The sequence below is a fragment of the Lissotriton helveticus genome, chromosome 2_1 (genome assembly GCF_964261635.1).
Source record: "Lissotriton helveticus chromosome 2_1, aLisHel1.1, whole genome shotgun sequence".
Lineage (NCBI taxonomy): Eukaryota > Metazoa > Chordata > Amphibia > Caudata > Salamandridae > Lissotriton > Lissotriton helveticus.
In genome coordinates, this window is record NC_136059.1 from 1,731,974,229 (window position 1) to 1,732,001,036 (window position 26,808).

Here is a 26,808-nt window from a genome sequence, read left to right on the forward strand (position 1 = left end):
TGGACAACCACAGTTAACAAGCATTGGAAATGCAATAGGTCTCGCAGCATTAGAGTTAGTGCTTTTAGAATTGTTTATGGGGTTTTTTTGTAAATCTTTAGCATTTTTGTTTCCTGTAGCCAATGCTAAAGAATTACAAAAAAAAAAGCCATAAACATTTCTAAAAGCTCTAACTCAAATGCTCCGAGACCTATTGCACTGTGTGAGGGTGAGGGGTGAGTTGCATTTGCCCCCCCCAGTGATATTGCCCCACATGGCTTACAATGAAAACTTTAATATGGGTCCATAGCAGTAACAATGGGTGACTAACCCAATTAAAGAAAACCCCTCTATAGCGCGTGTTAGTATCTGCGCCAGCAGTGCATCTAGATATCTTTAAACGTAGAGCCACCGTTAGTGCCAGTTTATTAGAAACAACAGCTCAAAGAAAGGTCGTGTGTATGGCTAAAAAGTTCAATCATGTTATGTCCCTTACTGTATTAAATAGTATCGGGACATACTTACACAACACTTTAGAAGAATGCCCAGAGTGTCGTATACTAGTGTCTGCACTCGCCTGGTAGATTCGGCAACATCCGCCGATGTCAGTCTCGAACAGACTGCGGGCAGGGGAGGGGGCGGAGCGGGGAGAGGGAACAGACGGAGGGAAGGCCAGATAAGGGGAGGGGGGAGGAGAGTAGGAGGAGGAGAGTAGGGGAGGCACGGCCTAGCGGCCGTGCAATCAAGAAGTGAGGGGGCGGGAGAGTAGGCAAGGCAGGCGGCTGGGGGGAGGGGGGGAGGAGAAATGCGGGTCCATAGCAGTAACAATGGGTGACTAACCCAATTAAAGAAAACCCCTCTATAGCGCGTGTTAGTATCTGCGCCAGCAGTGCATCTAGATATCTTTAAACGTAGAGCCACCGTTAGTGCCAGTTTATTAGAAACAACAGCTCAAAGAAAGGTCGTGTGTATGGCTAAAAAGTTCAATCATGTTATGTCCCTTACTGTATTAAATAGTATCGGGACATACTTACACAACACTTTAGAAGAATGCCCAGAGTGTCGTATACTAGTGTCTGCACTCGCCTGGTAGATTCGGCAACATCCGCCGATGTCAGTCTCGAACAGACTGCGGGCAGGGGAGGGGGCGGAGCGGGGAGAGGGAACAGACAGAGGGAAGGCCAGATAAGGGGAGGGGGGAGGAGAGTAGGAGGAGGAGAGTAGGGGAGGCACGGCCTAGCGGCCGTGCAATCAAGAAGTGAGGGGGCGGGAGAGTAGGCAAGGCAGGCGGCTGGGGGGAGGGGGGAGGAGAAATGCGACGCGACATGGCAGGCAGAGAAAATGGGGAGGGGGCGGATCCGGAGGTGCGTCGTGACACTCGTGAGGGGGAGTGGAGAAGGAGGGGGGAGTAGAGTAGGGGAGGCACGGCCTAACGGCCGTGCAATCAAAAAGTGAGGAGGCGGAGCTGGGGGAGGCTGTGACAGAGAGAGCAGGCAATGCAGGCGGCTGGGGGCTTGTGCACGCGCTTTGAAGCTCATTGCGCATGCGCATTGACCTTCAATTTCTCGTGCACTGCAAGGAATCGCCACGATTCCTTGCAAGTTGGATAAAGAGTGGATAAGCCCCCATAGTCTCGCAAGCTCGATGCGCATGCGCATCGACAGGCGAGACCTAAAAAACGGAGTTATTGTTCTGGCTCAAGCGGAAAAAAACACTGACATTGGCTAGTTATGGATTCCAACGTAGACAACACGTGCCATAACTCACACTGCGCACTATGCTCAAAACACCAATTTGACAGCAGCACAAATCCCAAAAAAACAGCCATGAAAATGCAACAAGGTACATAAAGTGAGCTCCTGGGTCTTCAAAGTGTCAAATCTTCAAAATACGAGGCCAGCATCGCCACTAACCCGACATTGATTTGGGAACGAGCATACATTAAAACAGTTTATTACAGTTTACTACAAAGAGAGTCAGACACAAATCATGCTTGAGCCAATCTTCCTTGGCAGAAGGAAATGGAAAGAAGAAACAGGACGCAAGGGGGCGCTAGGCGCACGCTGAATCTGTCAATGTTTCAATAAGCAGGTTCAATCTTTCAATGAAATACTAACATTTTTCATACAAGTTTTACCGGAGCTGGCCCGCGAAAATATTCAAAGAAAGTATGTTTTGCATTTGTATTTTTTGCTCACAGCAGAGTCAGATAAAACAGACACACTGCAATGTTCTCCATCATGAACGTATCTTGTGTTATTGTTATCTTTTCTACAATACCCTACATTGCTTTAGTTCTGGAAAACGCCCAGTGTCACTCACATGTCTGTTCTTTGAATATTCAGGCACAGCCCGAGGTCTACTCTTCCCTCCTCGTACCCAGAGAACATGTTCCCGGGGTAGGAGCCTGTACTGTTGCTGTGTCTTTTGGTACATAGACCCGTGCACTGGTCGAGGGGGTACAGCTCTGTCTGGGTGCTAGACCTTCTAGATTCTTTGCTTGTACCGTCCCTGAAGCAATATTCATCTGGTTGGTTGGCGAGGCAGTGACCAGATCACTTTCCTGCTCATTGTCAGGCATGCTGGCATTCACTAGGGCAGTATCTTGCGGGGCTTCCACGCCTTTGTGGCATCTTGGAGCTCTTTTTTAATGTAAATTTTGTTTCTCTCTGATCTAATCAAATAGCCACTTTTTCTGAGAACTTTGCTACTAACAGTCACTAAGAATTATAGGGAAGATGTACAAGCCCCTTGCGCCACTTTTGTGTCCCTTTTCCCATGTTAATATCAAAACTCATTCGGACCTCTGCTCTTGATAATACCCACTCGCTCAAACCATGTTACAATGTGCTACATAATCAGGGGCTTTTTCAGAAAGGCCCAAGTGTGGAGACTCCCCCACGACTGCGGGGCCTCCCCCACAAGTGCGGAGGCCCTTTGTGAATCAGGCCCACAGCGTCTCTGCATGATAGTACACTGGCCCACTCAGAGCTCTGCATCCAATAACACACATGATCACTCAAAACTCTCCATCTGATAACACACAGGATCACTCAAAGCTCTTCATCTGATAACACACAGGATCAAAATTCTGCATCTGATTACACACAGGATCCCTCGAGATCTGCATCTTGTAACACACAGGATCACTCGAGATATGCATCTGATAACCCACAGGATCACTCAAAATTCAGGAGCTCTTCATTGAGGTGTGACGCCAGAAACCTGCTAAAAGTGCGGTCTGAAACATGATCATGAGGGCTCACCAGTTTGTGGAATGGCTCCTATTCCCACCACAGCCTCAATGTCGGCGAGGGTCTCCCCAAGAACCGTGGCCTGAGCTCAAATTTAGACTTTAACATCAGCTGAAACCCAGTTTTCAAACTGCAACTATTGACCGCTAGCCTCTCCGACTCAAGATGGATTTCAGAGCCGTCATCATCTGATGACAGCAGGGAGGCAGCGTGAACCCTGCGTTCTAAGCTCTTTGGTGTCCTGCCCTGCCTCAGGTCAGTCTGCTCATTGTTTTGCAGGACAAGCTAGATCTCCACCATCATCCTGCTTTTCTCCCTCAAATATTGTGTAATTTGGGTACCACACTGCTCCCAAATATTCTTATCTCCACGAAAGTGTGGGGTGTCTAGCGGTCACTAGTTATACTGTCTGAACAGAGATTTGCGGACTTCTGTATTGCCTTTGCATAGCAAGCATTCAGGTGAAATGTCCAAACTGTATAACAGCCACTACCGGGGTTATCATTGCTGGTGGCTATTGCTTAACTGTTGTTCAGCTTTGCACCTTCTCAGTTCGCCGTATTGCGGGATCCGGAGTCATCCATACTGTGGCTCAAACTGGTTTTCCAAGTACCCACCCTGCTTTGAGGAGCAGCTCCTATCTTGACAGTCTCTTATTTCTGCAGGAAGACCACCAAGTGCATCAACACACCAAGAGTCCTACCAACTTGGCAAAGGGAGTGTACACTTCCAGAAGCCAGACAGGGACACCACATACTACCACACACTTGGGCACTTCATCCACCTTTGCACACCGTGGAATCAAACTTAGCTTTTCCTGTAAGCGTTTATATCTCTGGGTAAAGTATAGTTTAACTTTTACTTTTGTAATGAAAATAGTTGACTGACTGACAGCAGATCAGGTGTCCTAGAAGTAATATTACAAAATGTATCAGCCGCCCTCCGGTTGCTAGGCCTCCTAAAGGGTACTGAGATTTTTGCAAACAGGGAAGCAAAGAAAAATAAACAGGCTACAGGTCAATGTTGTGATCATAGAGACATGCACACTGTGAACTGCACCTAAATTGGCGGGCGGGGTCATGAATATGTTGAACAGGGTGGGGTTGAGGGATGAAAACTGCGGGACTCCCCATATTAGGTTCTTGACCTCCGATGTGAAAGGTGGCAGTCTTACTCTTTGAGTTCTTCCAGTGAGGAAGGAGTATTGGAGTGCTACCATCTGTGCAGAGCTGCAGCAGATGCACGTATTTTAACTTGCCCTAAGCCTCATTGTGCATCTCAGCCTCACCATATGTGCAGATATGTACATGCGCGGCTCCCAGTTACCAGTCAAGGGTTGTTAGACTCCATGCTCACAAACTCAGTGTGACTGAATGTCAGGCTGCCCGGGGTCCACGCAGGGGACCTTCCTAACACAGCGGCCGCCTTAGTGCCACAGGAAGGTACACAAGTCAGCGTACTAGTGCCCCGGTCTAGGGACCAGGGGCTCAGTCAGCCGCGTCACTTCTGATTGTGGAGGGGGAGGACAAGGGTACACATACCTTCCCCTGCCCACGGTGCAGCCTCTTGTCTGCTGCCTGTCTCGCTGTTTCCTACCCTACCGCTTACCCTGCAGACAGCCAGAGGGTGGTAAGGGGAGGGGAGGAATCTAACTTATTGTTTTGTGCTGTAGGAGGAGTTACAGGGCGATCCAGAGTATACAAGGTACAGAAGGGTACTATATATAGCAACACATTATGGGTGCTAAACCAAGGATACCCATGGATGTCTTAGCGTTGTCCCCTAGAAGAGTGACGGCACCCCATTAGTCCTATGGGCAGTTGTGGGCCTGAGCAACCGGGGCTGCCTGGAATGCTCTGCGCCTTCTGGGGGGGCGTGAGTAAGTGCGTGGACTGGCGGTCCACTGATGGGAGGGGTGGCCCCTCCCGAAATTGGTAACCACCGATTGGCGACGGTCACGTTGTAATTTGGCTCATCAGGCAGGCAGGCGGCAGTGGGGATGGCCTGCCCTTGGATCGCCCGTAAGATAACCCACCATGTTGGCATATTTGTTACGCAAATAAACCTGCAGCAATTTTCTCCACTAAAAAAAGGGTCATGTGGTTTATTTATGTATTTTGCTGCACGAAAACTGAGAAGGTGACTTGTGGTTTATTTATGTATGTTGCTGCATGAGAACTGAGAAGTGATGCCGATATTGGCACTAAGCATGGGGCCTGCAATGCGCTTCATACTAGAAGGTGAATGGTGATTGGTCACATAGTGCACGCTCAGCAATGTTAGTCACACTGATGTGTACGCGCATGGGGCTTGCATGAAGAAGGGTATTGTGCTGCTGCTTCTCTGGTTCATCTTACTGCTGCACTCAGGACCCCCTTAGATTTGTCGAAAGCTGGAAGTGGAGAGGTGCAGGCAACAATCAATAATAATATGGCACAAATAAAACTGGATCAGGTGGCAAGTCAGCCAAGAAGCTCCAACTGCCTTCACATTTGGAGATTTTTTTTGACAAAGCGCTTCATCCCACAGTTCAACCATATTTAAATTCTGTAAACAAGAGGTGTGATAATCTAATTTATTGATGGTAGCCAACCTGGCATCTGGTAGCCAACCACACCCTGATTTAGGCTTCATTGGCATGAGGGGGCTCGCCCTGACCCATTGACATTATTTTAGGGATTATAGTTGCCATGGCATAAAGTGCCCCTCAACTGTGGGTAAATCTAGGCATTAAGGTAGTTTACATCTGCATACTGTTAACAATTTAGGCATTATAGTGGTCCTGGCATATAGAGGACTTCTATAGTATATTGGGGACTGCTGACAACCCTGACGCAAGACAGCCTCATTAGTTTATTCTAGTAGGGGTGAATTATCCGCACGGCCACTCGATCCACGGTTAAAATACCCCTAACTGGAGCCAGCCGAAGGACACCACTTAAAGTTTTAGTTTTTGTACGGCCACATCAGTCTGGGCCAATAGGGCTAAGGCTGAGCAGGCCAAGTAAAACAGGGTTCACACACAGGAAAGTAGTTTATGATGCTTGGGACACCAATGAATGTCGGGTGGGCCAACTGTCTTGTACCAAATTTTGACAATGATCCGGCCTGGGCAGACTCAGGATGAAGTGTGCCTTCCCTGCTCTCCTACAGGATGGGTCTTAACAGCATGGACCAGGTAGCCACTGCTGCTCTGCCTCTCATTTCATTCTTCTCACTGGTTGGGCAGACGCGAGGCCCAAGAGAGGTTCTCCCACCATGGAGATGGCTAGTTGGCCAACCCTCGTAGCCATTCACAGGGTCTGATCTCGAATAGCTCACTCTTATTCCCATAAAACATACTTAGGGGGGCTAGTCACGATCAGACTCTGCCTGGGTGCATTGACATCAATGAAGCACAGTTGCCTCTCTATCCTTCAAAGGGTGGTGGGTGGCTAACGACCCATTCTCTCACTCACCTGCTGGATACTGCAGTCTGTGCCTATCAGCCACCCATGCAGTGTCACCTCACCTAAAGTTTGCTTCCCCCACACCAGCAGTTTCTGTTTTGTTGCTGTGCTAGTGTCTGCAAGAGGCCTTGGTCCCCATGTTTGGCAATGCCAGCCCTTCCCAGCTTCCTTCGATCCCAGCTAGGCAGGACTAGAGACGGGAAGCATTCACCCTTCCTTGTCTTCTCTTTAATCATAGGAACCAAAAGCAGTTATCAGGTGGCACCCTTGAGCCCCTCATTTCTGCCTCAAAACAGTGTGCTTGTGTTTCACACAGTGATAAAGTACACAAATAAAATGTCTCTGTCCACACAAAAATGAGAATTAACGTTATACTGTGCAATTGTACCTATTTATGACATCCTTGAAAGGACAAAAGTTTTAGTGGATCAGTGTCCACAATCAGTTCCATTAATGAGTGAGTTTTCTTCCTACTGACATAATTTAATGTACCTGTGCCAAACCACCTCCTCTTTTACTCATGGTTGACCCTTGAACTCTAAAGCAAAGCATATATATATACTGGGATAGAGAGAGTGTTTCTGCAGCAGGCTCCACGCACCCGACACATGCTTTAGATCATGTCATGGGTCAAAGAAAGCTTCGGAAGGGAAGGTGCCTCACTCTTGGCCACTTTTACCGGCCCCTGAGTCTTAGTCGTAGTCCTGGGAATCATGCTAGGGTAAGTAGCCAGGTAGAAGGGCCAGTTGCCAGCAGCTGGTTCACTGTCCACAGTCCCTGGAGAGGGAGCATCCGGGGTGAGGTGCGGCTGCTCTTGGGGATGAGCAGAAAGTACTCTGATTCCACCAGGTGAAGTGATGGTTAGGGCCTGGGACTGAACATGGCTACTCCAGTTTTGAGGGAGAAAAGGTCCATTTGGAGACCCTGCATTGCCTTTAATAGACAGTAACCGGGAAGGGCAGGTGGTCCTTAGCACAGTCAAGGATATGCCAGTGTTTCATAGATGTTAACATGTGTTTGACCCTAGCTAATATTGGGGATGCAGGAGTTAAAGTATAGCCTGTGCTGATTTGGAAATTATAATCCCATGTGACGTCATTCTAATTACGTTTAAATCGTCAGGAATTCTCTCTGAGCGTGCCCTCTTCAGCGCTTGTTATCACAAATGATTTCTGAAAACTTAAATGCGGTGGAGCCCTTTACTTGTAAGCTACACAATTACTGCAGGATATTCTGATATGTTGTCTCCTACTGCATAACTATCGTTTTTGTTTGGTCAAATCAAAAAATGATCCTCCTGAATCAATACAATGCTTTGCGAAAGGATGGGATCGTCAGTTTTGATCTGCAGATATTGGCCACAATTTTCAAGGTACCTGGGCCTAGTCTTGGTCCCATTCTGTCATGGTATTCTATGTATTATGACAGCTCTGGCATAAGGCAGCTCTCACTGCTCATATTTGAGTCATTCTATTCATTATAGTTACCTTCGAATAAGAAGGACTGCCTTGGCAAATTGTGGCCATTCTAGGCACTGTGGGAGACCTGGAGTGTGGCGGCCCTCCTTCCATGCTGTGTGCAACTTATTACTAGTCAATATGCTATTTCTCATATATTATGGCCCACCATGAATTCTAATTTTATAGTTACCACTAGTATATGACTGCTGTCCTTGACAGTGTCTATGAGAAATGAGCAACATATGAGTACCTGATGGAAAGGACAAGCTGGTATTTAAAGACCAAACTCCATGATTTAGTTATAAAAACCTAGCATTTGAAGGGGAAAAAAAAGAGTTTCTTAAACAAATGATAAGCTTTTATTTGAAGATATATATACATATCCTCAAACATCATTTTTACTAGCCCCGCATTGCTCTAATATTCTTAGAATGATGATTTTTCATACCCTGCTGCTGATCATTTTAATGAGAAACATAATGGTGACTTTGACTTTTTACAGAACTTTGCCATTGGCAGAGTTGAACTAAGTTAATGTTGAGGTGACAGAGTGAAACTGTTAAGAAGACTTGAGTCTCATTTCAGTATAGTAGTGGGGACAAAATTCCCATGGGGGCTTAATAAAGATGAGGAGTTAGCTTTCCATATAGGTGATTGAACTTTCAACTAGACTTTCCATCCCCTGCTGAAGTAATTATATCAATGTACATTGGTGTACTGAATTTGATACCATGCATGACTATGTTTCTTTGCCATCAGCTTGATGTTCATTTTTTATCTTTTTTTTAATTTAATTTTTGTTTTTTTAATGAATGCATTTGAATATGGAATATTAAAGCCCACAAGGACATGAATGGCAAATAGTATGTTTTTCAAACAGTACTTGGCTTCATGGGAGGTTCCAAAACTCAAGTTATGAATATGAACCAATATGGTGTAATGATTTCTTTGAGAGAAAGCCCTATTTAATTTAGGCCCTCTTCGGTTCAGATTACATTACGACAGGGTGGAACAAATGTCAACTGTTACCAACATGTAGTCAAATTGAAGCCACTGATTGTCTTTTACATTATTCTGGACATACTTTAATAGGTACAATCCCCAGGTGATTGTTCACTTACTGTACTTGCATTTAACCCTGTTTTTCTAAATTAAAACTTGTTTCTTGGCCACTAAGAATGTACTTAGTACAACATACCTTACTAAAAACAATGAGTGCATATGAAGTTGTTATTTACACTCACTGAGAACTGTTTCTCACTCACACTGTCAGTACTGAAGAGGTTTTAGCTGTTTGTTCATGTGAATACATTCAATATGTTTGAAACTGTACAATTTGCATATAGTCTGCTCCTTGACGCACAAATTGAGAAATATAATTTGAAAAATATGAAAAACTAATGATGTGATTTTGTCATTTAATACAACAGATTCTGACATAATATCCATTTAGTAATCAAAAATAGTTAATGGAGTAGGCACATAAGTTGTATTTATTGTCTCGGAGGTCTAACTTCATTTCGCCTTGATGCAGGCCCAACATCATTTCAGATAGGACCAAAATTGTGTTTTGAGAACGGCGGAAGGCACAAGTTATGGTATGTGTACGTTAAATAAGTAAAATACACACTATAGCCATCATTTTTTAATTACTCATGGTGACCCATTTACAAGGCAATCATATGAGATGGACTCTAAACACATTCCTGTGACAAAAAAAATAAAGTTGCAGCGCAGTCTCATATGGAATGCCAGAAAAACTCTACTAATGCTTTTATTCACTGCAGTTAGTTATCGATAAAACACAAGGTGCTGCCACCTCTAACGTCAGGTAAGCAATTCACTCCATCAAAAAGCTGATGAGAAGTCATGGGCTCCATCTCCACTGTACTGTATCCCTAACCAGACAGATCTTCCTTCCATCTGCACATGCATCTTCTGAAAGCCCTAAAAAGAAGTAACCATTTTCTTTATTCTGCAGATTTCCACACTGTGGCCCACTTTTCAACTCTGACCACTTGGACCACAGAACCAACAGTAGTTGTCCGATCAAAAAGAAACGTTCATTAGCTGCAATCCATCTTAAAAATAATGAAGTAAGGATGATCCAAGGTTTCCAATGCTAACGCTCAACTCCTTTCAACCCATGGAGACTTCAAATGGCTCCCCTTGCTGGTAAAAATAAAGTTGGAGGCCTTGGTCCTAATTTTCAGAGCCAAAAGCAAATTAGAGATTTATAGTTTCGAGACAAATACTCACAACCCAGCCAGACAGCTATGACCTGGTCACATCCAAGAGCCAAAATGGCATTTGCACAGGAGCTATGTAAACAAAGGAAGAAAACATATGCAAGCTGAAGCAACCAAGGACCCCAGGACACTTTGCCCAGCTTGAAAAAGAAACACTGATTCTCTCTGTTCTCCCAAGGATACCCCGAATGTAGATCCTGCCCCAATGCATTCCGCAGAGCTCACCATCATAACAATGCCGCCTGCAACTTGCCTACTAGTTCGGCATCACTATTGTTATATCATGTTTGATGATAAAGCAGCTATTCTGGTGCTCATAGGTTGTATTTTGTTGTCCTGTGCACTCTCATACAAGAGTCCCTCAACTGCCTGAACGCGTGAGTGAGGCTGGAGGGAGAGGGTGCTCCGCACAAATTTAAAGGAAGATCACAGGTGACAAAAAGAATGATTGCCACAGGGGACTGCCTTCTAACCCAGTCTCCTGATAAGTACCACTACTTCCTACACTTTTGCATGTGCTGCCTAGTGACCTCTACGAATGACATCTTCCGGAGGCTCAGGCAGACAACACTTCACATGAGACGAGATACCGTTTCAAATTTCCCTTTATAAATTTAGGCCTGCAAGTCCCAGACTGCCAAGTCATGTTGGCTGAAAGCCAGGACAAGCTGAAAATGTCAGCATGGCTTGGGGAACACTTGGCTAATACTCACTGAAAATACCAGTGTATGCACTTACCGGTGGGTCTCTTGCAAGTTAAAGGAAGAATTGATAATGTTTCTATGCCAGTACAATTCCATTAGCAAGAATACACAAAAAACTCAGTTGACAGAATCTTTACTAGAGGCATATGTAGAACACTCCAAGTCCAGTCAGTGAATAGATCACAGCAATAAACAAGCTCTGGCAAAGTCCCTCGGTCCGGAGTTGGATATCAGCCATTTGGTTTTGCCAATGCTTATTTTGATTTGTCTTCTTTTTTGCAAAACCTTATATATATATATATATATATATATATATATATATATATATATATATATATATATATATACACGCACACACACATCAGATCAACGTAGTCTCCGAATCATGCTTCCACACGCTCCACCTGCTTCGAAAGGCATTCAGATGGTTACCCACCGAATCCAGAAAAACAGTCACCCACACACTCATCAGCATCACTCTACACTGGCGTCACCCAGAAACTCCTCAGAAAACTTCAGAACGTTCAAAACACTGCACCCAGACTGATCCTGGACAACCCTCGCCACAGCCACATCCCGAACCATCTCCCATAACTCCACTGGCACCCAGTCAACAAAAGGATCAGCTTCAAGCACCTCACGCATGCCTACAAAGCACTCCATGGCGCCGGACCAACATACCTGAACCACCTCCTCTCATTCTACGTCCCCAGCAGACACCTCCACTCCACCTAGCTGGCCCTGGCCACCATCCCTCGGATTCACAAGACAAGAACCGGAGAAAGATCCTTCTCCTACCTCGCTGTCAAGACCTGGAACATCCTGCCAACCCACCTCAGACAATCCAACCTGCCAACTCAATTTAGGAAGGACCTCAAGACCTGGCTCTTTACTGAACACCAGAGTATAGACGGAGCAGCAGCAGCCCCCTCCCAGCACCTTGAGACCCTCACAGGTGAGTAGCCGTGCTCTACAAACCCTGATTTTGAACACGCACACAGTTTTAGTAAAACCAAAAGGAATGGCTAATGGCATATCTAAAAATACAGGTATGGCACTGTCTAAGTTTTATGATTAAGTTTTGGCTGACTCATCCCAGCAAAGACCGCAGCAAGTCATTTACTGAGGAAGCCTCACCCAGATTCCTTCACAGTGTCTGTCTACAAAACAATACCTACAGTCTGCATTACAAACACAGCATGTTTGTCTGTCAGCCAGCTGCACCTTCTCCAGTCAGTGTAACATACATATGAAATAAGATCACAAGGTCGAACCATTGCAAGCCTTTCATCATTCCAAGCTTCAAAATAACTGCCATTTAGTTGGATAATTTTAACGTGCTTTTTAATCATAAAAAGATATCAAGATATAAAAAAACGCTAATGTACGCTCCACCTGTATATATATATATTTTTGTATGTTTCTATGTATTCGTGCTGATGCCAATAAAAAGCCTTTTTAAATAAAAAAAAAATAAAAAAAATAAAAAAAGATATCAAGAATAGATCTGCAGGTGTGGCAGGGTGGAAAAAAGAAGAGTTGGGCCTGTGTGTTGGGAAAAATCACCAGGGGATGGAAAATTAGCAAAAACTAGGTGTCAGAGAAATGCTTATTTTTGAGGTGAGATGGGGGTACAGATAACCCTTCCCATGGAAGCAAGATAGTAGTAACAAAGATGAAGGAGCCATAAAGCTCTGGTTGATTTAGGAAAGTAGTAAGTAAGTTTCTTTGAGTAATAGACAGATACATCTATTTTTTACAGACTCACCTTCAAACACAGAAAAGTCTTTTCAAACGCTCAGATTTCAATTCTAGTGGAATCAATATGTCTCACAGGCATCAGTCCCTTGAAAGAAATGAGGCTGAAGGAAGCCTCACATTTTGTTAACTTTAAAATTTAGACCTCTGCCAAAAGCGAAAATTAATTAGAGAAGGACAGGGAGACTGGAACATGAAATTCATTTGGATAATCTCTAGACCAGCGGTTCTTCACCTGTGGTCCAGGGAAACTCTTCTCCGAGATACACAACTGCTTAGCAAATTAAATAATATTAACTGATTAATAAAGCGTATATAAATTCAGAAGCAAAATCTAAATTTTTAAAATATTCTTTAAAAGTGAAGAAATTTGCAATTGGAGGATAAAAATTAAGTTAGTATCCTTTGATCGACTGTGGGAGCAGTGCAAATGCATCAGACAGAAAATAGCATCGATAAGTGGCCTCAATTGAATGTAAAAAAAGCTCCACCCTTCCCAGTGAAATTACATTTTTTGTTTTTTATGTATTTGTTTATGAATTAAATATAAAGGGGTCTATTACAATGTTGGTTGGAGCTTATTCAGACGGTCAGAGTGGCGAAAACGGGCCGACAGACCTCCCATTGCTCTATGGGAGTTTGCGTAACAAGCTCCCATAGAGCAATGGGTGATTGTGTTAATCCATGCAACACCTGGCAGGCACCTCGAGATGCCTGCCACAAGGTGCAGGGATTGTGCCCCCACAGCCCCCAACCGGAGGCCGCAAGGAAAAGGGGCGCGGCTAGGGTCCCCCAAACACGCTTTCTGACAGGGTTTCCATGTCGAAAAGGCCGGCTTGGAAACCCTGCCGGAAAATGAGCACTGTAATTCAGACAGGGTAAACTGCAGTCTATATGGATTATGGGCCGGTTCCGACTGGCCGATGGGCTCCTTGAGGCCCTAGGAGGCCCGCTGGAATGACCTGTCAGTTTCAATTCCACACAGCTGTATCATAATCAGCCAGTCGGAATTGAAACCCAAAATGTCATAATTTCTGTATTTATTTCACAAATCCGTGTTTCTCTAGTTTTATGGAATTGTTTTGCAATTTACGTGATCAGAAATGTTTAGCTAAGGCCCCGCATTCCAATAATATCTTAGTGGGTGTGCCCAGATGCCAATAATGATTCATTGGGGGGTCTCTCCAGGTTCCAGTATTGAATAAGAGGGGTCCTCAGAACTCAAAAGATTAGGAATGAGCTGCTCTAGATGACTGCTCAGGATCAGTGGTTCCAGATATGAAACTCCTTTCTTGAAAGTTGAAGACAAGTTCCAACTTCCTAACATTTCTTAGAACTTATTGAACACTTCCTAGGCCAGGTAAACAGGGCCACTTAATCTCGGACACTTGCTGCACTGCCAAGGATCATTAGGCGCCTCTCACATTTAACAATGAACTGCAAGCCAGTTTAACCCTCTGCCCATTTAGTGAACCTGGGTGAGTTACATATGCTGTGCTGATATCACATCCCTTAAGCACTCACATAAAATCTAGGGGATACTGGATCCCTACCTACAGAAGAGCAACCCGTGAACATCTAGCTACTTCTTCTTATCTCAAAACTAAATGACAACATACTCATTGATCTCCATTTATACCCCTTTCTCATTGTCTAACGATTTTACTAATGTATAATAGCCTTGCCTATTTGCATTTCTGCTTTGTTTTGCTGCATACGTGTCACCTCTTCTGCTATGGAGAGCACTTATTAGTTGCTTGTCTTTATACTGCTGTGCTAACTATACTCAAATTAGACCATACTGTATTTTGATGATATCCAGCAAATTCTAAGTGGCTTCTTTCACTTCTCAACAGCATCCCCTGCACGCACGTTTGTTATAATTCTGAAAGTAACGTGATATATATGATATAGAAGGGGTGCCTTTTTTTTCGTTTAGGCTATCTGGGTGTTGACGCCCTTTGAGCAGCCTACACTTGCACAAACTCTCCCTTCACCACCCTTGTTGTCTTATAAAAAAGTGGAAAAATGTAAACATCCTGCTTGCGGTTGTGACATCTGTGAGTGTAAAAATCTACAGATCTTGACACGGTGAATAAGATCTGGATTTTACATGTGGAACTGTCAATTTTCCGTGTGAGGGTTACACGACATACGTGCAGGAATGCGGCCCCCAGGGGAAGTGAGGTCAGCAGACCAGTCTTCTCCTGGGTGTTCGCGTGAGAGGAACAGGGTTGTTAGGTAGTGTAGAGGGTGGGTTTAGGGGTGGGGTCGTAGGTTAGGTTATAAAAGGGGGCAGGGGAGGAGGTTCTTCTTCTTGCTGTCCCCAGCGCCTCAGGGCAGAAGTTAGGAAGTTTTTGAGCAGTCGGAGTTAGGAGGTAGCGTAGTTTAGGGTAGGGCGGTGTTTCCACCAGTTGGTCGGCTGGGCCGGGATAGTTGCACCGCTGGTGTTTCCGGCACGGCTTTGCGGAGTGGCAAGTCGTGTGAGGTGAAGGGGCCTCGGTGGCTACATCAGAGGCGGCAGAGGGTTCACAGCGTCTCCGCGATGGGAGACCGGGATGCGGCGGCTGTCCGAGCCGTGCTGATTGTTCTGGGCCGGGCTGGGAGGTCGGACCTCCTGCAGCCCAGCATTCTGGACCAGGCGTGGATCGGGATGACCCGCACACCTATGTCCGCTTCAGCAGGTGTGGCTGTGGCGATGGCGGCATGCCTAGAAGAGCCGCCACCGCCTAAGGCAGGTACGTCTGGTAGGGGGCGGGGAAGCGGCAGGCACCAATCGCAGAGACAGGCGTCAGAGCCTCCCCGCGCACTTACATGTGGAGCAGACCCGCCACAGAGGCCTGATGGTGGGGGCGGTGGGGGCGGGCCGCCCCCGGGGATCGAGGCCAGGCAGGGGCTGTGATTGCTGGCGCTTCGCATGGAGGGTGCGTGGGTTCAGCAGAGGTGGGCCAGGGGCTGGGGCCCATGGCAGGCATGTTTACTGAGGTCAGTGCGGGGGAGGAGGAGGAGGAGGGGGAGAGTGCTACTGAAGAGCCAGAGGCAGGGGACTTTGAGTTGGTGCTGTTGGGCAGTGAGACTGATGGTGGGGAGGAGGGGGGCTGTGGGAGCACTCAATGGAATCCTTTGGCAGGTGCAAGGGAGTGAGCAGGCAGGGGGTAAGTGAGCAGGCAGGGGGTAAGGGCAAGGGCCCCCTGAATGTTCCCAAGTCGCAGGCCTCTTCATGGGGCATGGGAGGGGGAGCCCCCGCCCCCCTCTCGTTAGGGAATCAGGGCACCATTGTACCGGACCAAGTGCCTTGTTCGGACAGATGGGGAATATGTCCCTCAAGGAGCGGATACGCGATCAGCATCGCATTATTGAAGAAACGGAGGCCAGGTGGCAGGTCTTGTGTGCAGCTAGAGAGGCTGGTTGTGGGCTTGCACCCGGGGGGTTCGCCCCCCCCCCCTGTCGCGTTGTCTTGCCACTGGGTCAGGAAAGGGCCAGGCCACAAGGACCCCAGGGTGTCGAGGTGAGTGGGTGTAGGTAGAGGAGGCAGGGACTACCTTGACACTGCAGAGACCTAATGGCGATGGGGCCCCCTCAGGCGCAAACAGCCGGGCGACTCTGAAGATGGCGGACGCCAGGAGCAAGGCCCAGGAGGAGTCAGTGAAGGTATCAGGTGAGGGAGCAGGGTGGGATGTCTGGGACGAAGGACAGAAATGGGGGCGGAAGAAGGCCTGCCGGTCGGTGGGTTTGGGGGAAGGGTCAGGTAGGGACGGGGTCGCCGGCTGCTTTAGCAGGGGTTGTGTGGGGGGGGTATGCCAGCGGTGGGTACTGGTGTCCAGGCTGACAAGACGGAGGACCTAGCTGGGAAGGATGAGGGGGACAAGCATTGAAAACAATTGCCGTATATGGGCCTGGCTATGCCACTGGGGTCCCATTTGTCTGATAAGACGAAATCCAGAATATGGAAACATGTGTACGTTGACGTCTTTAAGTTGTTACACAGAGAGATTTAGGCTAAGGAAGGGTTGAAGGAAGAGGAATGGGAGTTGACTAGGAGGCCGAGGGTGCCTGTGACTATGGAGAATTGGACGTCTGCCTTTTTGATTTATGCCAGCATATATTGCGAGAAGCATCTGGACCGGGCTATTGCATTGTTTAAGTATATGGACATTGTTAGGAAAGCCCAGATGCATTTTGGAGGGTTTGCCTGGCTCAGCTATGATGAGGAGTTCAGGGCGAGAATTAGTGTCAATCCTGATAGGGCGTGGGGGAACGTTGATCAAGAACTTTGGGTACAGTGGATGTCCTCCATGCAAGCGGCGGCATCTACGCACACGGCCAGCGGCCTCCCGGTTGCGTATCGGCCGTTTCAGTCGCGTCCCGCCCAGTCTGGGGCGGGTGGACAGGGTTTTTCCGCTGAAACAGGGAGTCAAATTACTTACACAGGGACCGCAGGTCAGCAACCCAAGCCTGGGGGAGCTACCATTGGGGCCTGCTGCAACACCCGTGCAAGTTTAAGCATGAGTTTTCCAAGTTTGGCGGACACCACCCGGTCACGGAGTGTTTTACTTCGGCCACACCCTCTGAGTAATGGCAAGTTACCAAAGGACGTGGACAGGCTGGGCCAAAGGGCCCTTACACCGGTTGATGTGGTAGCCATGCAGCCATGGCTCTCTAGGTACCCTGATTGAGAGGCAGCGTGGAAATTACATTGGGTTTTTACGGAAGGCTTTCGGGTTGGTTATCAGGGACCCCGGGAGCAGAGATGGGCGTAGAACTTGAAGTCAGCGAAGGAGTTGCCTGGGGTGGTGGCAGACAAGTTGCAGAAAGAAATGGTAGAAGGCAGAATTGTGGGCCCGTTTGACACGTGGCCGGTTCAGGACCTCATTATTTCAACTCTGGGAGTGGTGCCCAAGAAGAAGCAGGGGGAGTTTTGTTTGATTCATCATTTATCCTGGCCGGAAGGGAATTCGGTGAATGATTTCATTGCGGAGGAGGATTCCAGGGTGCTCTATGCTTCGGTTGATGATGCCATTGGCTTGGTGCGGGTGTGTGGCAAGGGGGCGGAATCGGCGAAATGTGACACCAAGTCGGCATTTCACCTCCTTCCCATTCATCCTGCGTTTTTTTCCTTGTTGGGGATGCAGTTCGAGGGGGCCATTTTTGTGGACATAGTTCGGCCCATGGGTTGTGCAATCTCCTCCACACTGTGTGAGACATTCAGTTCTTTTCTGCAATGGGCCTTTACGGCCAGAAGTGGACATTGGCTGGTGTCGCACTATTTGGATGATTTCCTGTTCGTCGGAAGGGGGAGTACTGGGGAGTGCGGGATGGCCCTTACAAAGTTTCAGGTGATGGCTCAGGAATTTGGAGTACCTTTGGCCCCGGAGAAGACAGCTGGGCCCTGTTGTTGTCTGACTTTTTTGGGGATTGAATTGGACTCCGTGGCTTGGTCGGAGCGTTTACCGGAGACAAAAGTGACGGAGATGCAGGCTTTCCTGCTGCATGTGATTGGGGAGAAGAAGATTGACCTGAGGGCGGTGCAGCGTCTCCTGAGTTTGTTGAATTTTGCGTGCCAGGTTGTTCAGGACGGGAGGACTTTCTGCAGGTGCCTCGGCATGGCCATGTCCGGGCGGTGCTCCCGCATTACAGAGTCAGAATAACTATGGGGGTACGGTACGATTTGCGGGTGTGGCAAACTTTTTTGTTTGATTTCAACGGTGTGTCCTTGGATTTTGTGAAAGACAAGATGGTGTGGCAGGTGCAACTTATTTTCTGACGCCACGGGGGCTGCCGGATTTGGAATTTTCTGGGACAGACGGTGGTGCGTGATGCAGTGGCCTGCGCATTGGCTGCAGCAGGGCAGGAGCATTGCTTTCCTTGAATTGCTTCCTCTGCTAGTCATGCTACAGGTGTGGGGTCCGGAGTCTCGGAACAGATCGCTGTTGTTTCATGTGGATAACAGGACAGTGGTGGACCTGGTGAATAACCAAAAGGCGAGGGACCTGCGTGTGCTGCGCTTGCTGCGGAGTTTTATGCTGCTGTGTTTGAGATTTAATGTGCTGTTTCGTGCGCAACATGTTCCGGGAGCGAGCAATGACTTTGCGGATGCGTTGTCTTGTTCGCAGTGGCAGCGTTTCAGGAGGCTGGCACCAGGAGCGGAAGCTTGCATGACCACAGTGCCGGAGGTCCGTTTATGAAACACGGCGCCGGGAAACTTCAAGAGGGGGATTTCTGTCCGACAGGACCAGGCTCTTTGTGGATCAAGAGTGCACCCGCCCTGACACCACAAAGACCTATCTCCTCCCGGTTTCCATTGAACCCACCCAATACTAAGTTGTGTTTATCCACACAGCAGATATCTTTGTTAAATAACGTGATACTGCCGCCACCGGGGCAGACTCCCCCAGTGCGGTGAAGCCAGATAGACATCAATATTTGGTTAGCTTGTCCACGACCTGACAGGTCCTTTCGCGCCCTCGGTATATCCACTAACAACCAGCACATCCTGGCCTGAAAGTCATTCTCCAGCCCTGAAGATTCGCATTTGTTCCTTGCGATGAAACACGTGTTGGCTTTTTGGAAAATGGAACAATAAACAACAAATGGACACTCCAAATACAGACTGTTGATTGACTGACCCGTCTCAACAGATGAATTTTGTCACTGAATTACAGTTCTCCACCAATTGTTTAGATTGATGTGCCATATGTCACTATTGTTTGCATACAATCATATACGAATTTTGAAATTGTACACAATTGTGTAAGTGCAGGGGCACAGTTGTTCATACACAGTGCCGGAGGATATCTGGGCCTGGGGGGAGTGAGAGTGGTAGAACTGATTGAAAAGTCCATAGCGGACTCTACAAGGCGCTTCTACAGGTTGGCGTGGGCTGAATTTGGGGCATTTCTGGGTTGGGGCCGTGAGACATGGTTTAGGCCCAGGCGTGAATGTGAGCAGGGAGTCATTCAATATGTTCTGGATTGCATGGACAAGGGTCTGTCGCAGACTACGATTGTTGGGAAGCTGGCGGGGATCTCCTTTTACAGCACATTGTTTTTTGGTTTTGATCTGGCCAAGGGCGACTTGCTGGGCAGGATGTTGAGAGGTTGGGGTTGGGTGAAGTAGGGGGGCTCTGCGGGAGGCAATCACTTTTGACTTGTTGCAATGCCTTTTGGCAGAGTTGCCGCATTACTGTTATGATGGCCACAAGGTGGCGCTGTTTCGTTTATGCATGATTTGTATGTTTTTTGGAGCTTTTTGAGTGTCTGAGTTGGTGGGGACACGGGGTATGCCTGGCAGAATGTTTGAGGATGTGCGTTTGGATGAGGGTCGTGTGGGTATTTGGCTGAGTCGTTCTAAAATGGATCAGGCAGGGAGGGGCAAATGGGTATGGCTGGGGAAGAGTGATGGTGCAGAGGCATGCCTGGTACGAGAGTGGAGAGATTTCTGTCAAAGGGTGCGGACGCCTGTTGGGGAGATATTTTGTCATGTCTCCGGGAAGCGGGTGACGGCTTTTCAGTTGCTTGCAGTGTTGCGGATGGCGTTGCGGCGTGTGAACAGGGACTCTGCTAGGTATGGGACGCACTCATTTCTCATAGGTGAGGCAATGGCGGCAGCCAGTTTGGGGTGGTCTTGGGACGACATTAGGCGGATTGGACAGTAGAGATCCCGCTGCTGCCAGCGTTATGGGCGCAAATGAGGACGGGTGCGCGTGCTGAGTGGCTGCAGCGGTGGAAGTTGTTTCAGCTGTGCTAATCTCTTTTTCGTTGCATTGGGGTCCAGGAGCCAAAGACGGTTACCTGGATTGTCGGACACTCTTTTGTTCACAGGGCCTCGAAATATGCGGACAGACAGGTATATGGCCGTAGCCTGGGTCTGCCGTGCAGCCACCATGAGGTCCATTGGTGGGGTAAGAGCGGGATGCGATGGGGAGCCTTGTTGCCTTGGCTGACGGAGAAGGTGGCTCAGCAGGGCTGCCCGGACATGCTTTTGATTCACCTAGGAGAAAATGACTTGGTCAATCAATCAGGAGTGTCCTTATTACATCTAATGCAGCGAGATCTGGAGGCAATGAGGAGCAATCTGGCTGGCGCCTGTATTGTTTGGACTGCGTTTGTGCTGCAACATATTTGGAGGGACACTTTGAAACCTGCAGCCGTTGAAAGGGCAAGGTGGAAGCTAACTCGGGCTATGAGAGCTTTTTGTGGCAATCATGGGGTCAACGTCATTGCTCATGTGGGTCTGCGGCTCGAAGAGCCTCTCCTTTTTCGGGATGATTGAGTGCACCTTTCGTACATAGGAAATGCATATTATATGATGGAGCTGAGGGATGCCATCAGTAAGTTGTGGAACAAGTCTATCTGGTGCAGTCGGGTGTGAGTACGAAAGGTGCACTGGTACTTGGTGGGGCAGGTAACCACCCTCCGGGTGTTCCCTGGGTGGCGGTACTTGGGAGGGGTGGGGGCTCCATGACGGGCATACTCACCCTTCCAGGGATGCAGGATGGGGGTGCGGTTGGCAGGAGTGCTATGGCTGGAGATGCTGGAGGAGGTTGAAAGAGAAGTGAGGAAGCAAATGGTATAAGTGAAGAGGTTGTGGGGTGAATTGGGAGTGAGTAATTGGAGTGCGGGAGTGGTTGATGGATGAAAGACATGTTTGGGGGGATTTGTTAATTGTTTATTGGTGTTATGTTTTAAACTGGTTGTCAACCCAGTCCTAATAAATGGCCATTGACGCTAAGTTAACAGCGTGGACTGGTTATTGTGCGAAGGGTTTACCACCCCCTGGTTTTAATCATTTGATTTACATTAGCGCCCAGCTTTATTGCTCTACATATAAGTACTACTTCCAGTTTGTGTATACAATAACTTCGGTGTGCACTGTGTACTGGGTATATTGTGCTATTGATATTTATATACTGCGTCAAATAGAGGCCAAAGGAGCACTAACTGCAAATTGGAAGCTTGGAAAACATTTCTGTCACAAAAAACTGACACTCCCAGGAAAGGTTTTTTCAGTTGTTACTCTTTATTGGTTTCAAGGTTTATAAAAGCCAGAGGAGCCCGGTCGCTGACATTCTGATCTGCCTATTTTCCTTGTCTTTCGTTCTGTTTCATATAGTTTTTCTTTGACAGACTTAGCTCCAATGGTTGCACTTAAGACAATAAACACACAAGGAAAATTCAGTATTTGAAAAAAGGCATCTAATTTGAGGCATTACAGTAAGTCTCATTGCAGAAGAGGTGGGTACATTCATTCTGAAAAACACAATAATGATTAACCAAGTGAATTTTGAAATATAGAGGCTTTCATGTGCAACTACATTATGTATAGGAGGTAACATAATAATACCATCGATCCAGAACAGCCAATAAAAATGCAATAAATGTGCATAAAAACCCCCTTGGGATCAATAATAGGTAGCGTGCTCTATCATCCCAGGTCCAGGAGACCAATTATCGAGTGCTTAATTTGTAAAATAATAAGTGCTAGGGCCCAAAGTTGTGCTCCGAAGCCCAGAGCCAGCGCTATCAAAGGTCAGGAAACTAAATACTAAGGGGTCCATTAGGATGGCGGGCGGACTTAGTCCGCCCGCCATCCCAGTGCAAAACGGGACCGCCCGCCATAGGTGCGGCGGTCCCGCCTTGACAATTAGGATGCGCCCGCCACAGTGGCGGGCGCATCCTGTTTTTTTACCATTGAGGGGGGCGGTGCAGAAAGCGCCGCCCGCCGCAATGGTAAAAATGCACGTTGTGCATTTCAAAGCACAACATGACAGGCACCACACGGTGCCTGCCATGTTGCACTTTGAAATGTGGGGGGTACCATAGGTACCCCCCATGTGCACCCCCCAACCCCGGGCTCCCAGGGGGCCCGCAATGGGCCCCGCAGGGAGTATTCGCATGCCTTTCTGTGGCGGCATTGCCGCCACGGAAAGACATTGGAAAATGCCCATCATAATATGGCTGGCGGTGTCTAATAGACACCGCCACCATATTGTTCCTTTTCCGCCGGCGGAAAAGCGGCGGACGGTCTTTCCGTCCGCCGAGGTCCCCCCGCCATACTAATATGGCGGGCGGAAAACGAGTGTGGATGTCGGGTGGATTGCCCCTGCCAGGCAGGCGGTGGCTACCGCCAGCCTGGCGGGGGCAATCCGCCCGACATCATAATGGGCCCCAATGGCTGCATAGTCTGGATTTCACCTCAAGCCTATCTCTTCTACCACCATACACTCTTTGTCTCTTTGTCTTGCTCTAAGGGTACTTCATCCCTGCTTACTGCCATAGTCTATATTTTTTTTGCTTTGCAATGGTCCCGAGAAATGAGTGCTGATAGACCCCTCCTGCAACCACTGCCTCTAATTGAGCACCACAATTACCAAGCCGAAGCGACGGAAAATAAATTACAACATTGATATGAGTACTGATAAACATTTTTGGGGAAATGTACTGCAAACCTATATAGTACAGGACCCTGCCATGGGCTCCTTGGCCTTGCTAGGATGGAAACCAAACAACTGGGACTCTCCCCACCCATACATACTTACGATAAATTTGATTTTGCATGTAAGCATCTCTACAAATTCCCATCAATGGCCTTTTACTGCTAACTATTCCCACAATCCAAGTTGCATTATATGTCAACTTCAAATGAAGCAGATGATTGGGATGGTCTAGTTGCCCATTTTCAATCTTCTGTGCATGTCTTTACACAAATGACTAGTAACAAGTGTGGCTAGAAGCCGCTCTTTCTATTCAGGTCAATATTAACCATGCTATCACACCAAGGGACACAGAAACAAATCTTAGAATTACATCTTTCACAAAGGAGCAGGCAATCTTTTTTGAGACGTTTAACAAAAATAATATCAGGCAGTGGAAAAGAAGGTGCAGCAGATCCCAAATGTAATATCATGATTGCAAACCCAACTGAAAGCTCAAAAGTAAGTATGACCAATGCAGCGGAATTCTCACATTATAACCATGCATCATTATATGCATCAAGAACATACAGATTTTCAATCCAAAACTAAAACCTTATGCCTAATCTCCAGATCCCTGACATTTATGGCTGGTCTCTGGATGTGAAATTATACCCATAAAAACAGCTCAACTATGTTAACAGCAAATCCTGATAAAATATCTAATAAAGTACATAGGCGGTGGTGTCATGAAAATGGTTAAAAGATCAAGAACACAAATAGCGCTACCATGAATGAGGACGGGATCGCAAGGCACCCGATCAACATCAGACATAACTGGTGTCAGGTAGGATTAGCGAGAACATTCATACAAAGACCACTAGAGGTTACCAAGCCCCTTCCTTCTTATGCTGGTGCCACACTAAGACAAATCAAACCCACCCAACGGCCTGACATTGGCTTCATATACTCTAGGCAAGGGCACATCAGGAAATTCATTTTTCATAAAATTCCTTCCCAGAGATTTTCTGTGCTGACAGAGCTTAGGAAACCAGGAATCAAGTTTATATCTTCTGTACCTGTAGATCTGCACTATAATGTATTTAGTGGTCTCCATCTTGCAGAAAGTAAAACATGGATCAGTGTTCTATCAAAAAGAAGACAAATTAATGAAAGGGGACCTAAAACACAAGACTGACTGATTATGGAGACTTTAAATTCCTGAACTGCTGGAGAAGACAGGGACTTATGCGCAGAGTTATCATTGGAAGAACATCACCTCTACTGCTCTGGGAAAACACCTAAGTATCTCCCCAATAGCCTGAAGAGGGTGTAGTATCATCTCTGTATTATTTGACATTGGATGTTCCAATTTTTAAAACTGAAGTGGAATCATCTCACCCATGCCCTTCAAAGCCTTTATTCTCCTGCCTAGGACTACAAGAATTCCACTAAAAGTCCTTGGGCAGGTTTTATGGCTGTCCTCTTTCATTTTTGAAGGAAGTGATCCTAATGGAATGCAGGAATTAAGAAAGAGGACAAATGTCAATGTATGGATGGTAATAGTTTAGTTTGAGGAGAGGATGTGGCCTTACGGCTAGAGTGGTGGACCTCGACGCTGGGCAACCGGGTTTGAGTCTCGGCAGAGACGCTCAACATCCTCTGATTCTGGGCAAATCACTTAATATCCTGTGCCTAACAAAAAATGAATGTGTCCACCTGTAACTCAACTGGTGCTCATGTAAAGCGCTCTGATACCTTCGGGTCAAGTCCGCGCTACTTAAAAGTCCAGGGGAGGGGGGTGGGGAATCAAGAAAGCAAACTGAAGGCTCCTGCACCACAGTAGGGGGACAGATACAGACAACCACGGGGGCCTTTCAGCAATACCAGTGTGGGGAATCTGTTCATATGAAAAACGTGCAGTGGGATTTACACTTTGAGCTACATGGCCGCTTACTATTGAGGGTTCAACAATGCAGTCTTTTGAAAACGAAGTTTGCTGTTTGGACACATTTCACACGTGCATTTGCATTGTCTTTAATGTATGGGAGACATTTTAAACACTGTAATAGCATGTTCCTTCTGACAGGTGAGTGAAAGAGGAATTTCTGAAGAACTGCACTAACTGGTGGTTGCACATAACTATTGGGACACAATTCAAGCATCTAGGTTGCTTCTAGCAATAAACACAGTTACTTACAAATGGGGGCGGGGTCGCACACTACTCACACACCGGCGGTGTCGCCCCTAAGGACTCTGGTCAATGTAGTAAAGTGTTCGCGATGCATCATCTTTCGATCTCCTGCTATCTTCGCTGTCTTCGCCATCCCTGGACACGTGTTTCGGGGTATTACCCCTCATCAGCAGGGATAGGCCGTGTACTGGGTTGCCGATGGCTGCCAATATCTGCCAGGTATAGTACCACTCAGGCGCGTAGGTGCGGGATCCCAGGCTCGTCAGCCCGCTGCTCAAGGGAGCTTTAAAGTTACAAATGGGGGCGGGGTCGCACACTACTCACACACCGGCGGTGTCGCCCCTAAGGACTCTGGTCAATGTAGTAAAGTGTTGCCAAGAATTAATAAACGTTAGCGTTTGATGTAAAATAGAAAGCGAAAGTGAAAGCTATCTATGGGCTGAATTGCATAATGTGAAATCACCTGGGATCGATCAATCCTGGTTTGCTATCCTAAGCAAATTTTATATTTCACCATGCCTTCTTTTTCTTCATAATTGTGTATGAGGACATCTTGAGATACATTAATTCGTTAGGTGACCTGTACAAAAAGAACTCTTGTACTTGATTTAATTAACTATGACGTTACTTCATATATAATAAGAAAATGAGCCACACGTAGGAAGCACATGACAACTGACCTGCCTGTTCCTTCCGAAATGTCATTATGGGGGGGGGGGGGGGGGGGGGGGGTCATGAATATTTGTACGTTCATGTTTAAAAACTTTCGATCTTAATGCAATAGAGTGATCTAATCAGATGTACTAAGGAGAAACGCTTTCGCATGTTAATGAAATGCACTTTTTGGAATTTCGAAGATACTACCTTATTATTATGACATGTTTATTGCACCAATTTGCATGACAAACATTTTCTTAACTGGGCTCGTGCTAGGTCTCTTAGAACCAAGCCAGAATCTTGTCTCGGCTCCATTGTAATATGTCGGCTCGCCCACCTCTATGGGGTAATAATGGCAGAACGTGTGTTATACACATGCCAGAGACAAAACAGCATACACAATTCCGGATGGTCATAAGCTTTCTTCCAAGGTTGATACATGGATAATTACCGCGCTAGAAAATAGTTGTTATAGCGCCACAAAGACGCCACTATATAAAAAACATACTAATGAAATAAACATGCTGCTACATTTTATAATCTGTCAAGTGCAGGTAATGAAAAGAGTACACGTGGGATACGATTTTAAACGTAAGTGGATGTCAGAGAGTACTGATGTGTGCATTTGTATGCATTTCAACATGTGCAGGCTGTATCTAGCTTATCTGACTGGTGTACAGTGAGTGTAATTTG

General features: G+C 46.9%; 1 protein-coding gene across 1 annotated transcript in view; it reads right to left on the reverse strand.

Annotated features, from left to right (window-relative positions):
- CASP6 (caspase 6) overlaps positions 1-26,808 on the reverse strand; it is a 215,652-nt gene that overhangs the window by 188,279 nt on the left and 565 nt on the right. The window lies entirely within an intron of this gene.